The following is an 18,347-nucleotide window of genomic DNA, read 5'->3' as shown; positions in this document are numbered from 1 at the left end:
ATTACTGTTTAGTTAGTGTTTAGTGGCTGTATGCAAAGAAAGTCCTGTAATTTACAGGAACCATTTATGCTAGACATTGCCAAGAGCAGATGCTTCGGCCTTGACCACAATGGTTGGAATGCTTAGGTCAACTTGTTTTTGTAAGATAATTTTTCTCTGTGAAATTTGGTTAAGCAATAATAATAATAATAATAATAATAATAATAATAATAATAATAATAATAATAATAAATATTTGAGATTATATGGATTAGAATGCAAAATTCTGAACTTCAACTACGATAAACCTCAGAATAGAAATATTTAGAAATATATTTTACAGTGATGGTTAATTTACCTATAAAAATAACATATTCTACAATAATTAAACAAAAGGAAAAAAAAGCAAAGTTGCCATAGTGCTTCGTCTCTGCAGCATAGTACTATGAGCTGGACCAAGACCTTTTAATTATGTCAGGACTGGGAGGCTTCGATCCTGTCTTATGTTACCGTAATATTTTGACCGATGGAGAAATTAGTATAAAAATAATTGATAACTAAATAAATAATTCAAGTAAATTTATGAAGTAAATTGACTAAAAGATTAAATATTTCCTAAAGTGTGCTTGAGAAATGGGGTGACTGATTATACCACTTATCCTACTAGAAGCTCTAGTAAGCCATAATGTTCCTTGTTTTTTTTATAAATTTCATTTATTCTCATTTACATTCATTTTCATATATTTAAAAAGCTACATATAAGCAAAATATTAAAGCAAGTCTTATATTCGCAGATTCCTTAATAATAACGCAATGAGCCATTCACATTTGAAAATGTAAAATAACGGTCTCTCTGGAAACATCAAACGTTTCAAACGGTATAAGTGGGAGGGAAGTGAAATGTCACTCAGTTAGTGTTTATCATCAGTGGAAGTGGAACAGTTGTCACCCGCTCCCGGACGAAGGGAACCTTCCATATCTGGAAGAGGAGCAATCTTCTGGCTACGCAAGGAGAATATTTAGACAAGAGACGTCTCCCAGGTGCACAATTTCAGCAAGAATACAGTTTTCATGCAGAACAAAAGAGATACAAAGCAAGAAGTCATCGTACTGTCAACATGTGGTCCTCCACTCTGCACCAAACAGCTCTCAGTGTTCATCCCAGAACTTTTGTTTTGGCTCTAAAAAAAAAAAAATCCTTTTGCAGTGACGACAACAGCAAATCTCAGTTAATTTTCATCAAGGTAATAAAGGTAATTAGATCCAATTACATTTTTTTATTTAAACTGGTCGGTAGTGCTGGCCAAATATGTTAGTTACTAGGCCAAACTTGTGGTGGCCTTGTAGCCTGTAATCCAAGACAACTTCTCGTTGACATATTGCATGCAGCCAAACCTGAAACTTCAGTCCTTTTTATATATTTGTCTCCTTATTTTTGTTTTTCTCGTTATCAATGTACAATGATTATTTTTAAGCTGATAACTAATAAATTTGAACATCGGTCTAATGTTTCGTCTAGTGAATTTAGGTTTTGGTAGCAGTGTAGCCTATAGGCCTACAGTGTTACTTCTCGTTGAAGTACTGCCCCTAAACCAAAGCCGATATCTTAGTTTTATATGTCTCCTTATTTGTTTGTTTTACTCGTCATTCACGTACAGTATTGATAATTTTAAAGCAGTGTTGGCGAGCATAGTTGAATCTCGCTCTAATGTCAAGTCGTACTGTGTGACGATTGATGAAGCTGTACTCTGCGTAACCAACTTGAATTAATAACATTTAAATTTCAGTATAAAAACCATCGTGAATTTTTTCTTATGCTGACGTAGATAACGTGTTCATAAAAAAATAAGCCGTTCAAGTAAGCTGAGCAATGCAGGTTGGAGGCCATGAGTAACCTAGTAGGATATAGGCCTAGACCTAACTTCTCGTTCTCGTGAACATGCTACGAGCGACCAACAGGTCAGAGACTTATCAGATGGTATATATTTGCTTATTTATCGATATAAATACAAAAATTTAATAACTTTTAAATCGTATGTGCAAACTGGGCCAATCATACGACTAATGTTCCGAGTCAAGAAATATTCACTCGTGCTGTGAAGATAATTATGGACTGAGCTTTATCTATGAATAGCCTACATAGGAATATTCAAGTCTCCATATAAAATGTTATTTACAAAAATAGGAAAATCAACATCACGCTTGGTCTGAGGCTGGTACAGTGAAAATTTGTCGTCTGAAAGTTATGAAAACTCTCTCTCTCTCTCTCTCTCTCTCTCTCTCTCTCTCTCTCTCTCTCTCTCTCTCTCTCTCCTATAAATCGTTTTCTGAGATAAGGATAATTTTAGAGACAAGTCATCATTCACTGTCACGTTATCCTCTTGAATTTTTTAAGAAAGAATCTCTGAACCAGACATTTTAGTAGCATGAACTACATTAACTACATGAGCAGCGCAGAAAGCTCATCAGTATTGTGTCTTCGGCAACCGCTTCCCCCAACCCCTGCCCCTCCCCGTTTTGTACTTCCGTTACACACACACACACACACACACACACATTATATATATATATATATATATATATATATATATATATATATATATATATATATATATATATATATATATATTTTTTTTTTTTTTTTTTTTTTTTTTTGAGTAAATTCTGGCCCCTGTTTCGGAATAAGGGTGTTAGCCAGATGCCTTTGGATACTTGGGCAGTGACGAGAAACAGGTATTTGAAAACAGCGCTTTTAATTCATTGTTCAGGTCAACAGTGAGCCAATCTGGTTTTTAGGACATTGCTTTTCCTCCTGGGAACGATCATGGGACTCATTTTAGTGAGGAGAGGAGGGCTGATAACAAGGATCACACACACACACACACTATATATATATATATATATATACATATATATATATATATATATATATATATATATATATACATATATATATATACGTATATATATATACAGTATATTACTGAAGGGTCTCAGGTTCAGATGATTTAGGATAGTCACCCTCAAAACTAGACGCATTGGACAGTCTGCCAAGTGTTAACTTTCTCATTCTATTACTCTGAACTTCTCTCTTGCATTTCCCGTTTTCAAAGGGTTGCACAAAAAATAAACTTATAGGGTTATATAATCTGTACTGGAGATAGACGCTCTAACATGTACAGATTTTCAAAATAGACATTACAATAACATAATGCATAAAACAGGATTGCGAAAATACATTACTAAATGATGCTAAATGGGAAATGTATATAACCTTACGCTTAACCCTAAATGTGTTCTAGAGGAAGAATTTACAGTACCACGTGATTTTCAATCCCCATAACATCAGCACAATGATAATGGAAAGAAAATAGGGTAAAACAAATGACTGGATAGTACTTACCGGTACCAACTAGAATACCGAAGGAAGTAACGAAGCACTTGTTCCAACCAATCTGCCTCTTCCATATTGTACTTCCTCCGAAGTCACTTCGTACCTTCAAACCCGAAGGAGTCTAAACAAAATGTTTCATATTGCCTTACCAGATACCCACCACCAATTTCCATACTCCTCGGAACGTTACTAAGCTTCCAGATTCCGGAATTTACGAAATACATAAATACATAGGAAGATATCCTCAAATATTAAACTTCTTAACATACCGTAAGCGATATAAATAATAGAAACAAGACATTTACAAATTAGTTTAAAGCTAATTACATAAAATATACATGATAAGTCTAGGTAATTAATCTGCTGTGGCATTTTGTCTCCTATAACATACTTTACAACGAGGCTGTAAGGTCAAACGCCATCTGGTCAACCTTTGGTCCTTATTTTTCTTACCTAACAATGAATGTTAAAGGGTTGTGATCATAGTAGAACAACAGTGGAGCGCACTGGACCAGGCTTACCAACATAAACATATTATTGAAGGGACAACGCTAGTAGATGATAGCTTTTGGTTTTAGCAGGTTTGCGGGGTGAGGTTTGTAGCCACGTCTCTACCATTGTTGCTACTGATGTGCAATTACTTTTCGCCTGATCGAGTGTCAAATCTGGGACCTCTCGATTTATATACTGAACCCCACTGGGATCAAAGATATCGTTTATTAATATATAGAAATATATAGAAATTGGTGTATATAATACTTTGATCCCCGAGGGCTAGCACTAAACACGGCGTCCCATTAAACTTCCGCCATGTTTAATACTAGCACTTCGGAGGTGACCTGTAGGTGGATACATACCAGGTTAATACCTCTATGAACTGTTCATCTGTCCCAAGACAATCGAACTGTCCAGGCGTGATTAAATCCTAGGTCTAGGGAACAGACTCATCTATATTCGTTTAATGTAAAAATCTCCGGATTTTTACTTGGAAGGAGAAGGAAAAGGTCATTGAACCGTGTACTGTAGTCCGTGTTTTATCGATGTCCGCAGAGTAGATGTAGGTGCAGGAAGAGGGTTTGACGGGTGTTGCGAGGCCTCCTAGGAAGAGAATTTATTCACTTGAACTCAACGAAGCTGTGGTCGAAATACTGTATTACCTACAAAAAATAGCCATCTTTCGTGGTTTGGTCGGAAAGGGGGGACGGGTGTTCTTCGGGAAATGAGATGAAAAGGAAGTCACTGGTCAAAGGATTTTGTATTAGATTCAGTTCTACCGATAAAGGAGAGGAAAAAAAAAAGTGTTTGAAAGAAATCCCCTCGACCCCTTCCTCACCCCCTCCCCGCTCCAAATACGTGAACAACATTCCTAAAGTCCAAAATAAAGCTCATATAACTGAAATGGGGGAAAATTACTACATTTGAACAATTCACCCAATTTTGCCCATGAAATATCGTTTGAACAATGAGATCTCTGCAAAACAAGTTGGAAAGCAATCTGAGAGGTTAAACTGAAATAATCGAAAAATTGGAGGGAGATAGACAGGGAGAAACTGAAATAGAAGCTTTTCATTTAACCAAGTCGGGCAAATTTCTAAGCTTTGGCTCCTTTTAAGTTCAAATAGCTATAGAATTCCATTTGTTCCCACCGAAGAATGACGCTCAGCACGCTGTTTTCATAGCGTTAGGGAGAATTTAGAATTTGAGCGGAACAGCTCAGGTTTTTCCATGTAATTGTACGCTGCTTAAGTAATATAAGGAGCGAATTTGTCACAAGTCAAAAAGTGGAAGGATATAACATTTTACCCGACATGGTCATTAGTCATTAATCTGGTGTCTGACAAGCAGTAAGGTTTAAAGTACATGGGACCAACCCCAGCTTACGATCAATTTCTTTATATCGGCACAACCCTCGGAAACTTTTATTTTAGCCCATGGATTAACGCATTTAGTACAAGTGGCGAAAGGAATGCATGTATTGTCTTCAAATGACTTTTTACTATAAATATTCATTCTATAAATATTTACACTGATGAGTACTATGAGAGCGTCATGCAAAGCTATACCCCTGATAGAGCGAGGGACATCTTCGTGCACTTAGTATGGAGAAAACTAATAGTAAACAATTGAGGAAACATTATCACGCTTACTATTCCATTTCTTTGGGTGTAAAGTAATTTGCTACTTAAATTAGCTATTTCAAGTTTCATTTTGTAAAATGCGTGAATCCTCTACCAGTGAATTTACCCCTTCATTAGGAGCTTCAATGCACCAAAGTCATGAAATGAATGCACCAAAGATTCTCAGCTGTCTGCTACAAATTTACCGCCCGCAGTCTTTTGTCGTTATTTCGAATTACAGTGTAATGCCGTTCTTCTTCTCTCCTTTTGTGTCATTGTAAAACAGGTTAATGTTCGGAATAATGATTCATGCAAAGCGGACCGCATGACCAATGCTGTACCGCAACAGTGGATATGGGCGAATTTTCCAGTTAAAAAACACGTTCTTGACGGAGACAGATTTTAATCATTTCACCCCTAGTGCACAGTATAAGAAACTCCTCAAGTTCTAGTGTTCAACACACAAGTTTTGGGAGACGGTAGTGGGAGTTACTATGATCTCTTACCGTTTATATTATTTTATTGTATTACAATTATGCAAATTGATTAAATGTCAGCAGGACCATTCTAGCCTTTAGGAAAAACCAAAATACATATTAAATATTTTTAAAAATAATTTAATAAGGAAGATCTGATGGTGCCTCTTTGGGTCACAGTTCCCTTGAGTTCTAGAGTCTAGAATCTAGACAATCATTCCTCTTACCAGGCTAAAGCCTGATGCATTTACTCTGGAAATCTATAATCGGATTTCAAGTGTTATGTGACTTTCTTCCCTTCCACTGCCTACCTTTGTACTTAACCCCCTGCTGCAGTTTTTGCTGGATCTTACCACCTCAATTCGAGATACAGGCCTATGACTTCGAGCTTGGGCTAGGAACGAGTACCAGTTGTCCCGCCCCATTGGCTCTTTGGACTTTAGAAAAACACACGCACACACTAGCTGCAGACAGGACAAACATCCCCTTGCTGTATATATTCGTTAACTTGACGCCAACAGCCAAAGCAAAATCAGATGATTACTTTTCATGAGGCTTTATATCGAGCTCTCAGTCTGCTGTATACCATCGCCGAATCTTACTGCACGTTTGTTTGTGCGTTGGTCCCACGTTTGCCAGTTTCTACCCTCCCTCCGAAATCCCCGTGGTGACGTGACTCTCTGGTCCTGGCCGCTCCTATAAATTAATCTATCAGACGCAGGTGGGTTATTATTGGGTTCAAATTACATGTTTCAGTGAGAGATGTGAAGAGCGATCAGCGCCAGACGCCATTCCTGCGTCCCGCACCCTTCCGGATCCCCCCCCCCCCACCCCCCACCCCGCTCCCCGATGCTCCATTGTTTTGATTTGGCCCGAGAGCTCTCTCTGTCGTCTGTTGCCTTCATTGTTTTGATCGCGATAAAGTTCCGTCATCTATAGTCTGCTCTTGACGGATGATGGCTCGTGGCCGTCGCTCATTTTCGCTTCTTTTTTTTTTATTGCTACTTTTTTTTTTTTTAGAGAGAGAGAGAGAGAGAGAGAGAGCGGTGATCTGTTGATGCCGGGGGATTGTTGGATGCTTAATTGGTTTATAAATTGTTTTCGACTTCAAAAAGAGATGCAAGCTATGGGAGGCTCGCGTTCTTCATTGGAATCGGGAATTTTTGTTTTATGGATGACTTTTTGTTTTATGGTATGACATATATAGATGTGTATATATTGTATATATTGTACTACGCAGACACACACACACACACACACATATATATATATAATATATATTTATATATATTGTGTTTTACATTTACACTTTTATTAAGCATAAGGAATAGAACCAGTTTTCATTTTTCAGTTTCTGTTTTGTCATCTAAATATATCTGTCTTTAGTTTTCCCCTCCGTTCGACATCGAAATGACGTGACAAAATTGAGTTTATGTGTCCCTTTTCTTTTAGAAACTTACTCTGACATACGCCATTTCTTTTACAAAAATGCAAATCTCATATAGAAAAATTCTCTCTTAATAAAATGCAAATCTGGCATATAGAGAAATTCTCCTACTCTTCTTATATATATTATCTTTTGTGTGAACATTCTCTCTCTCTCTCTCTCTCTCTCTCTCTCTCTCTCTCTCTCTCTCTCTCTCTCTCTCTCTCTCCCCATATTTATTGTACAGTCCTCCTCCTCATATCCTAATCAGTTCCCCCTCTTTCCCACATCTACTCATCACGGGGCATTACTCACGCCAAACACTATGAGACAAGGAGTTCACGTGACTGTCTAAAAATCCCTTTTCTGTTCTTGATGTAATCCTTCATATAATCCCATATGTAATCCTCATAGCAAACACCCCAATAACCCCCAGCCACGTGCTGAAACCCTCCTCGGTCAACCTCCCAAACCCCCCCATTCACTTCTGTGCGCTTTTAAAACCTTTCCATTGAGCCGCTACTAGCCAGAGCCGTTTCGACGACAGCGCTCCGTTGTGAAGTGTTTACATTTTTCATTAAGATAAATGCCGGCCTTTATGAGTGCGGTTTTACAATTCTTCTCTCTCTCTCTCTCTCTCTCTCTCTCTCTCTCTCTCTCTGATCCCAGGTACCTATAGCTTGTTTATCTTTCGTTATGTTATTTCCTTTTACGTTTCTGTGATTTGTTTTTGCCTTGTTTATCCGCGTGAAATACATAGAATGCATTCACCTGACAAAGACATTTCACAGTACCAGTGAATTCAATGTTTTTTTTTTTTTATAACAAATATGAATCATTTTCTTCAGCTCATGTAATAAAAATTCAGCGCACCAGTCTTCTTTAGATTCAGACTGCGCGCTCTTATCCCTACTTTCGTATTCATAATTTTGTATCGTATTGTTTATGTTTAATCCTTGGTATACTTTGTATACCTATTCTCGAATGTTCTTTAAATCAGCTCTTTATATTTCTTGTAGTACATATTAAGAATGGAATGCTAATGATGCCTGAGAAATCTCCTTTTAATTTTTGTTGTGACTAATGGTTTGTAATAACTGAATGAGGAAGAGAGTCAGTCTCTGTTTCTACGATGAAAATACGCTCATTTGACCCCCCACCCCCAAAAAAAAAAAATTGAAAGTAAAGGTGTCCTCTTTGAAATATGATTGTTGTAAACGGTTGCAGCAAAAACTTAAAATTAATATATTTTTATTTTCAAATACGCTCATTTAACAATGAAAAAAATTGAAAGTAAAGGTGTCTTCTTTGAAATATGAATGTTGTGCACTGTTTCCGCAAGAACTTAAAATGAATATATTTATTTTTTAAATAGGCTCATTTAACAAAAAGAAATTGAAAGTAAAGTTGTCTTCCTTAAAATATGAATGTTGTGCACTGTTTCCGCAAGGACTTAAAATTTATATATTTATTCTGAAATAGGCTCATTTAACAAAAAAAAAAAAAAGAAATTGAAAGTAAAAATGTCTTCCTTGATTTATGAATTTTATGTTTTACGTTCATGGTTTTTCTTCTTTTTTTTATGCACTGTTTCCGCGAGAACTTAAAATTACTACTTTATTTTCGAATGCACGCAGATTTATTTCAACTGTTTCTCTGTTTCGTCATACTAATACTGTAATAGCGAATTTACTCTCTCTTAAGTTCAACGACCGAGAGGAATGGTTTGCGAGTCTCAGATAAATTACAGATTTATAAATCTGTGCTTATGGACAGATAACCATCTTTGGACCTCGTGACTTTGAAAGAATATTCAGTCTAATTACAGCTGTTAGGTTATCCTAATTGTTAAAACACTCGGGAGACTGTAACTAGCTGAGTAATTAATGATATTGTTATATAGCCTGATAATATCTTAATGATGAAACTCATTGCCTGAATACGAAATCGTGGTTAGTCGGCAATTGTTTTTCGTTCGTTGCGTGACTGTTTTAACAATTATTATTATTATTATTATTATTATTATTATTATTATTATTATTATTATAATGTGATTGTTTTAACAAGTACGGTATTATTTTATGATTGATTTTATTATTATTATTATTATTGTTATTATTATTATTATTATGACGATGATGATGATGATTATGTAATAAAAACACAACTATATTGTAAGTTGTATCAATATGTAAAATTTAAAACAAAGACTTTCAGTGTTTGCGTTAAAATACACTTAATGTAATTATTAATACAATTTACAATGTAGTTGTGGTTTTTAATTACATAGCAGTTTCCCACGAGACTGAATATTTTAGCATTATTATTATTATTATTATTATTATTATTATTATTATTATTATTATTATTATTATTATTCCAGAAGCCGAAAGCATATTTAAAAATCAATTTAACAAAAGTTCCCTTTTCTGCTGTATTCTAATGAATTACCACTTTCTTTCAGTCTCCTAACCTTTGAAGATAAAATCCTATTGATTGATTTCCTCATTTCTCTCTAAATTAAACATCCCACTTACGCAATCATTCAATCCTCTTCGTCGAAAAGACTCCTCCCCCACTAACCCCATCATTTTTAATGAGGGATTCACCCTTCCCTTCCCCCTCCCACCTCTCCCCCTGCCTCCTCCCTCCCGGCCCACCCTCCTCAAAATCCAATGGCTTTCACTATCCATAGCTGCTGATCTCTTCACGGAGTCACCCGAGCAGAGGCGGAGGATATGATTATATCCCTAAGTAAACAGATCTAGGGATTTCTCCCCCACAATGGACGTTCAGGTTTTTTTTTTTTTTTTTCTGTGGGTTCTTCATCTTCCCACGGTGGTCAAGGTTTTTTTTTTTTTCGTAGGTGGCTAGTTTGTATGAAGGGGCAAATGCTGGAGGTTTGCGTGCAAGGTTGTTTTCTTGATAGATATCACATAGAACCAACCGCACTAAATGTGTGTATATATATATATATATATATATATATATATATATACATACATATATATATATATACACACACATGTATGTGAGTATATATACATACTATATATATGTGTATATGTGTGTGTGTGTGTGTGTGTGTATATACACATACTGTATATATATATAATATATAATATATGTATATATATATACATATACAGTATGTGTATATATACACGCACACACATACATATATATACATATATGTATATATATGTGTGTGTATATACATATACAAATTTGATCTGTTTGGTAATGATGATTTTGAGCTTTGCGTTCAAGATTTGTGAAGATAGTAATTTTTTCTTCACGATCATTCCTTTCATTGTAGCCATTTTCAGGAGTTTTGATTATTATTTCCCCCTTACTGTGTTTTACAATATGCTCTGATGATCATCAGATTCTTCATTGAGGTCTACATGAAAAACAGGTCAAGTTGAATGACGGAATCTCGCAAAGGAAGAAAAGTTTGTTGGAACGCTTCCGGTTAATTTGTTTCATTTCCGTACGTACTTTTCTGATGAGGTCAGTCGATTCGATTAATCAAATTCATCCACAGTGAGACTAAACTTTTTTTTTTTTTTGCCTGTTGGAATTTCCACATTCCAACGATCTTTCATATCCCACACCTGGGGACATACATGTTTATCACCTCGGGGAATACATATTTTAACTGTGATGTCTTCTGTCATGTATAGGAATGAAGATGGTGAACTCTTGCCCATTTTAGCTCCATAATGCATATAATAACAAAAATGAAGAAAGTTGTGAACTATAATTGACAATTTAAATTTCCATCATATTTGTCTTTCATACCATTTATTTTTCTATGTCATTTGGCCTGTGTATACTGATAAAATTTCTCGTTGTTGTTATTAACACGAAACCTAGAATGTTATTGTATTGTACCAGATATTTAACAGTCCAGTATATTTTTTATGTTGGAATTAGAATACAGAATTTAGATCAAGGCCAAGCTCTGGGACCTATGAGTTCTTTCAGCTCTTGAAGGAAAATTGACAGTAAGAAGGTTTGAATGTTGTAACAGGAGGAAAACCTAGCAGTTTCACTATAAAACAGTTGTGAGGAAGGGGTGAAAGTCACATGGAAGAAAGAGAAAATGAACAGAGGTACAGTAAAAGGAATGAAAGAGGTTGCAGCTAGGGGTCGAAGGGACGCTGCAAAGAACCTTAAGCAATGCCTACAGTGCACCACGTGAGGTTCACTGACGGCACTACCCCTTTAGTAGTTACATTTTTATTTTGTTTTTAAAAAAGTCAAGAAGCCAGTACGGAAGAACGTGGGCTTTCTTTTTAGGCTTTATAAGATTTTCCCTCTTTTATAAATACGTTCATCCCCAGTCCATATTTTTCACCGTTAAGATTAGTCACAGCAAAGCGCCTGTAATAAAATTTCAAGTTTATGATTCAAACTAAAAATTTTGTGCAATGTAATTCTCTAGTATTGATGCGCACTCTCAGCCACTTTGCACGCAGTGAGCCACTCAACTCTATCTTCCTCATACTCTCGTGCTTACTAGGTGTTAAGGTCCCTTCTTTCCACTGCCTGTATCCACACATCTATATAGCCTTTACCGAGGCCTTCCTCTCCTCATCCTCCCTAACACCTCCTAAATAAAAATTTTCTTTAACGTATCGTCCTTTCTTTCCACACGACCGAGCCATTTCAATATTTTAAAGTAATGATAAATTTTTTTTTCAGCTGCACTAACCTTTAAACAATTCTAATTCCTTGAGAAATTGTGAAATGAATAAATAAGATTGGAACATAACTACAGAAATAACGAGTGGCTTAATGAGTTAATAAGTAAATAAACAAACAAACAACCAACACATAGCCTACACACAAACACATACACACACGCACTGAATAAATAAATAACACAGGCTACACAAACACGCACACATATATTATATATATATATATATATATATATATATATATATATATATATATATGTGTGTGTGTGTGTGTGTGTGTGTGTGTGTGTGTGTGTGTGTGTTTGCGTTTGTTTGTATGTACAATATATAGCTCGAAAGATAAGTTACGAAGACCACAATATGAAGATGGAAGTGCATTTGATTTGAAAATGAAAGGGTTAGAGGGCGAAGGAATTCTCGCTTCCTGCCAGTAACAAAGTGAATCCCCTTTTTCTCCCGACTGGAAACGTCGTCGGAATGGCCTAATTATCTCCTTTTATAAGGACAGTGTCGTATGACAAACCCGTCGCAGCAGACATCTGTTCCATGCAAGAGAGTTGACGACAAACAACTGCGCGTGCCCCGAGGCCAGGGATGAGCGCGGTTGATTCCCATCAGATAAGCGCGCATGCGCGTCCTCTCTTGACAAGTACCGGTCCTGTTCCATTAATTTGAGAAACATGCGTTGCAATTAAAGCCCGCCGATAACGCGAGGTACATGATATATATCGGCTGCCTCGGCTCGGCAAAATGGTATTGACGGTTGTAACGATTATTCAATTATTTGGAAGGAGTTCTGGGCGACGGGAAACATGACGAATGTGTGCGTGAATTATTGGTTTGGAAATGCCGTAATAATAACTTCATTTTGCTTTCGATTGATCGTCTTTGTTTTTCCTTTTTTTTTTTGTTATAATGGGGGGGGTAATAAAACTTTACTCAAACCAAGAGAAAATTACATGTTTCTCTAATACAGACATAAATGTGAGTATACGAGCTTTGATACTTTTCAACCAACAGATATTGTTTTTATTACTTATTAATTGTAATTCCTCTGCCTGTCCTCCACATCCCTCTTAATAAATAAATAAATCAGTAAACAGATAGATAGAAATTCATAAGCGATCATATGTATATTCGTACTTATCACACACTTAGATATGTGGGGGAAAAGGAATGTAATCTTTATAATCAATGACAAGGATCTCACATGGAGATAACTTCCGGTGACATTTCCCCTATTCTGCTTCGCTGTTATCAGAATATTTTTTTCTTTTAGGCGCTGTTGGTTTCAAGAGCCTCAGTGTGACCTGTTGCCGCTCATACCAGACTTCCTGGTTGGTTGCAAAGTTTAGTGACGTTTGCTTCACACACAGAAGGTGATTGATGGATTTCTCTCAGAGATGGAGAAGATCTTTGTATAATCATTTTGTTACCCATCTGCTCATTGACTAATGAACTCTTCCTTGATGTTCGAAGTGTACCTTCCATTCATTTGTCAAGCGACGATAAATGTCACCAATAGCGAGCATTACATACGTCATTATTTTTCCCAGGAATAAAAGTGTCTAGGTACTTTACAACTTCATAGTCTGCTGCTGTGTTGGATGTAAGTTTTTTTTTATTTGGTTTTTGCCTAATACAGTAACAAAGGTATGTGTAAAAATAGTAATGTATAAAGAGAGCGAATGAATACTAAAAAAAACACACACACAAAGATATAACACACGCCTTCAAACAAACCCTTTTCTGTTCTAAATTCAACGAACTTTACATATACAGCCTGACATCATGATATATATAGTATATATATATATATATATATATATATATATATATATATATATATATATATATATATATACTCGTATATATGATGTCATACTATATACGTAAAGTTCATTAAATTTAGAACCGAAAAGGATTTGTCTGAAGGCCTTTGTGTTATATCTTTGTGTTGATTTACTTTTATTGATTATTCATTCGCTGTACTCTTTATACATTAGTAGTTTATACACACGTTTGTTAATGTAACGTGAACGAATCATACTACCTGGAGATCCATGATATAAAAATAAGCGTAACAAAATGAAGCTAAAAAAAAAATCAGTTGCCTATTTCACTCTTTTAACTCCAGTGCCCCTTTCACTAAAACGTCATCCATTCACAAATTCATAGCAGTAATAACTCAGTAAGCCGGTCGAATTTAGATCAATATTCACGGCTTACTATTTGATGTATGTGAAAAGGATAGAAATGTTCACTCTGCCATTTTGCATAAATGTGGAGTGTTTGCGTTACTGAAATTTGTTAAAATGTTTTACTATGGTCATGATTTATTTACTGGGTACGACATTCATTCATGAGTCACTCATTCAGAAATTCGGCTTTAGGACACACTGCTTCGCTGATCAATCCGAATCACTTGTTAACAAACAAGAACGGTAATATAACTTGACCTAATACTTGTAATCCTTATGTAGAGATATGCATTCTTTAAATTAATGATATTGATTATGTATATTTTTATAACGATTTCTGCATTACTGGGTTGTCTTAAGCTAATATTTTATTTATTGTACAAATATCTCCAGTGGTCTTATAAAACCATTGAAATTTTAATTCCTTCAATAAACAATATTTATTCGATAGTTTTACCAAACATTGTTTTGATATCTTGTGTTTTGGTACACATTTAACCTCGTATCTGCTCACATATCTCCAATAATTAACAAATCAATTAAGATATACATTTTGTTTAACATTTTTTATTAACTTACTTTACTAATTCTTTTGTTTATCAAGATTCTTGTGTACCTCATTATCTTGCGTAGATATCGGCAATCAAAGGAACTTGCATTTCTTCATAAATTCGGAAGTATTTCTGGATAATTTTCATGGTTATAATTTGCGCTATATATACTGTATATATATATATATATATATATATATATATATATATATATATATATATATATATATATATATATATATATATATTATATATATATATTATATATATATATATATATATATATATATATATATATATATATATATTCGTGTGTGTGTATGTGTTTGGGTGGTTCATGATAAACAGCCCATCAGTTAGTTACTTTTCGTTCATGTATAGGAGCATATCATGTAAAAATGAGAGAAAATGAGAGGTCTCGTAAATCACTCTTAACTGTTTATATCAGAATTGTCCGAATACCAGTGTTACATAAGGTTCTTCCAGTTATATCCTCATTAAATTCTTCTTGCTAATTGCAAGTCTAGAATTCTACAAATCAAGAAAAAAAATATGATATCGTCAATAACAGATATATTTTCAAAGTAGATGAGGTAATAAAGAAAAAAAAAAAGAAGCGAACAAAAGGGAAAGGAATCATTCTCCGGAGAGAAATCAATCCATTTGTACACTCCATGACATTCGTATTAACATCCTGATAAAAGCAGGACCCGATATAAAATTCCCACAACCAGCTGACATGGACCGGATGGAACAGTTATAGCTATAATTATAAAAAGAGGAAATTGCTAGTAAGCATTTATACTTGCAGGCCGTAACGGCGGGTGATCGGCGCTGCGTCAGATGACATTGGACTCTACAGTACTCCCGAGTAAGGGTGAAAACGGCCTGCTCTGGCGCGCCCTTTGAAGCCTGCTTAGGGGGTCCGCCGGACTTTTCGACGATGGGGCCAAGTCTTGTAATGGAATTTCCCCTTATTTATTCCGTACCTTGATACCTTGTAGATATGTAAACTATGTGGTACTTGCGTCCGTTTACGTAAAGAAGAATTACGTTTACAAGTTAATGCGCACCGAATGACGAGGCGAAGTTCTCGAAACAGAAGGTTCGTCCAAATGGCCCACCGTTACCCTAGCACGTATTACCGTTTTCATACATGCGTCGTTTTTTTTTTTTTTTTTTTTTTTTTTTCAACTACCGAAGCGACGCAACTAATTGATCTGGGAGCTTTTCAAAGAAGCCAGAGTACAGAAATCCTCTTGCTGTTGCCCTTTCACAATTCTGATGGGAAGAGGTATGATGAAATGTGTTTAGACATCATCGTCTGTTATATATATATATATATATATATATATATATATATATATATATATATATATATATATATATATATATATATATATATATATATATATATATATATATATATATATATATATACACATATATATGTGTGTGTATGTATATATATTGATAACAGGATCTCACTTGAACTGGATGGTATCTAGCTGAGATATTTATTCAGGAAAAGTTACAAGCTTTCCAGGACTAAGGGTGTCCTGATCGTCTGGTGGCCGTAGAATACCATCCAGTGTAAATGAGGTCCTGTTATTAATTATATTAATGCACAGAACAATTGTGTAAGTGATAATATTATATATATATATATATGTATGTATATTTATATGTATAGATTTTATATATATATATATATATATATATATATATATACTTCTAAAATACATTCTTTATATTGTTAGATTTTCCATCCAGTGTAAATGAGGTCCTGTTATTAATTATATTAATGCACAGAACAATTGTGTAAGTGATAACTTATATATGTTTATATATTTACACATAAATTATATATATATATACATATATATACATACATATATATATATATATATATATATATATATATATATATATATATATATATATATATATAATACATTCTTTATGTTGTTAGATTTTCCATTAATTTGTTCTTTCACTGATGAGAACATCAAGAACCTTGTAAACTTACATTGACGAAAATTTTGTGTCCTCGATATAGGAATGTTACGCCCCTTCTTTCCTCTGATGAAATATCTTCCCTGCATAGCGACAGGTCTAACGTAGCTTGCAACCATTCCGAGGGAGCGGAAGTTTCTTTGCAAGGAATGCGAAAATGACCAGAGGAGAAGAAATCCTAACAAAGAAAGGAAAGGACACCAAAGGATTCCCGTCTCCTCTATGAATGACCTCCTGCCTGTTCGCTGTCCTTATTATGCTTATTTGGAAGAATTAGTTCCTCCTAATCCGCAATAAAAGGCAAGGAATGATTATGCCCGTCATATTTCCGTGATTATCTTGGTGCGTCGTGGGACGAAATAAGTGTTTCATATTTGGGACGTGAAAAATGCGGAACCGTCAAAATTACAACCATCGGAGGGTAAGAATGTCTCCTGGGTTAGTTGTAGCTGGAATTACTGCTCAAGTGGGAACGCCAAAGAGGTACTCAAGCAATGATAGAAACAAATTATAGATATTTGAATATTTGCACGCGAAGCCCAATGTTGATATATGTATTTTCGCGCGTCAAGACGATAAGACTACTACTTATTTTTGTTTATCATTATCATTATTCAGTTAAACGAGTATTTATTCAGAACAATCCTAAAAGGCCAGTGACTTGCAAACCCAGCTTCAAGGAGAGAGAACGGCCATGTGTGAAAAAAGAGAAGACGGGAGAAAATACCACACGCTGGTGGATTAGCTAACAAATGAAAAATGAAAGTAAGAAGCAGAGTCTAATATTTATATTTCAAGGTTTCGGTTGGATTCAACTCCGATATGTTTACTTCAGTGTGTACACGCACGAATGCATACATACATGAATTAAGACTTATACCAGAATGTCAGTCGATGACTTTTGATCTAATTGTATTACATATATGAAATATATGGGTGGAATCTAATCATTTGAAAAACTCCAAAATGTCAGTTTATACTTTTAAATTGTATTTAAAAGGTGAATATGAAAAACATCCATTAAATTAAAGTTAAAGTGAAGTTTTATTTACCTCGGCGTTTCTTGAAGTTATTGATATCTTTTTCTTTCAGCTACAAGCCGAAGATAAAAAGTCATATCGCGAGTTTCTGGCGTTCATTAGCGGAAGGTATATGGCGTCCCAACAATTTACGCTGCGTCCAAATAATGAACGAAGCAAGCTCTACTGTGACGTAGACAAAACAAACAAGGGGCTGGGAAGATGTAAACAGCCCAGTTAAAGGGCACACATCTCACCTGGTGAACTTGATGTGTGTGTGTTTAAGAGGGAGATAGAGAAAAGTAAGGACGATTTACTGGGAAAGTTTCTTATTTCACTAATAGAAATCTTCGTAATCTTTGGCATGAAGAATGGTGCCATGCTGTTGTCTCTTTTTTTTTTTTATATGGTATTTTAGTTTTCTCTAGGACGACGTCATTGTTATCGTAAGAAATACCT

At 35.1% G+C, this 18,347-nt stretch overlaps 1 long non-coding RNA gene across 2 annotated transcripts in view; it reads left to right on the top strand.

Annotated features, from left to right (window-relative positions):
- Positions 1-873: 873 nt before the first annotated feature.
- Positions 874-18,347, top strand: part of LOC136850011 (uncharacterized) — a 330,286-nt gene continuing 312,812 nt past the window's right edge. For both annotated transcript variants that reach the window (XR_010856509.1, XR_010856508.1), the window contains exon 1: positions 874-1,232. This is a non-coding gene — a long non-coding RNA (uncharacterized lncRNA). The remainder of the gene's footprint in view (positions 1,233-18,347) is intronic.

Source organism: Macrobrachium rosenbergii, chromosome 21, assembly GCF_040412425.1.
Source record: "Macrobrachium rosenbergii isolate ZJJX-2024 chromosome 21, ASM4041242v1, whole genome shotgun sequence".
NCBI lineage: Eukaryota > Metazoa > Arthropoda > Malacostraca > Decapoda > Palaemonidae > Macrobrachium > Macrobrachium rosenbergii.
This window is presented reverse-complemented; position numbering and strand designations above follow the sequence as displayed.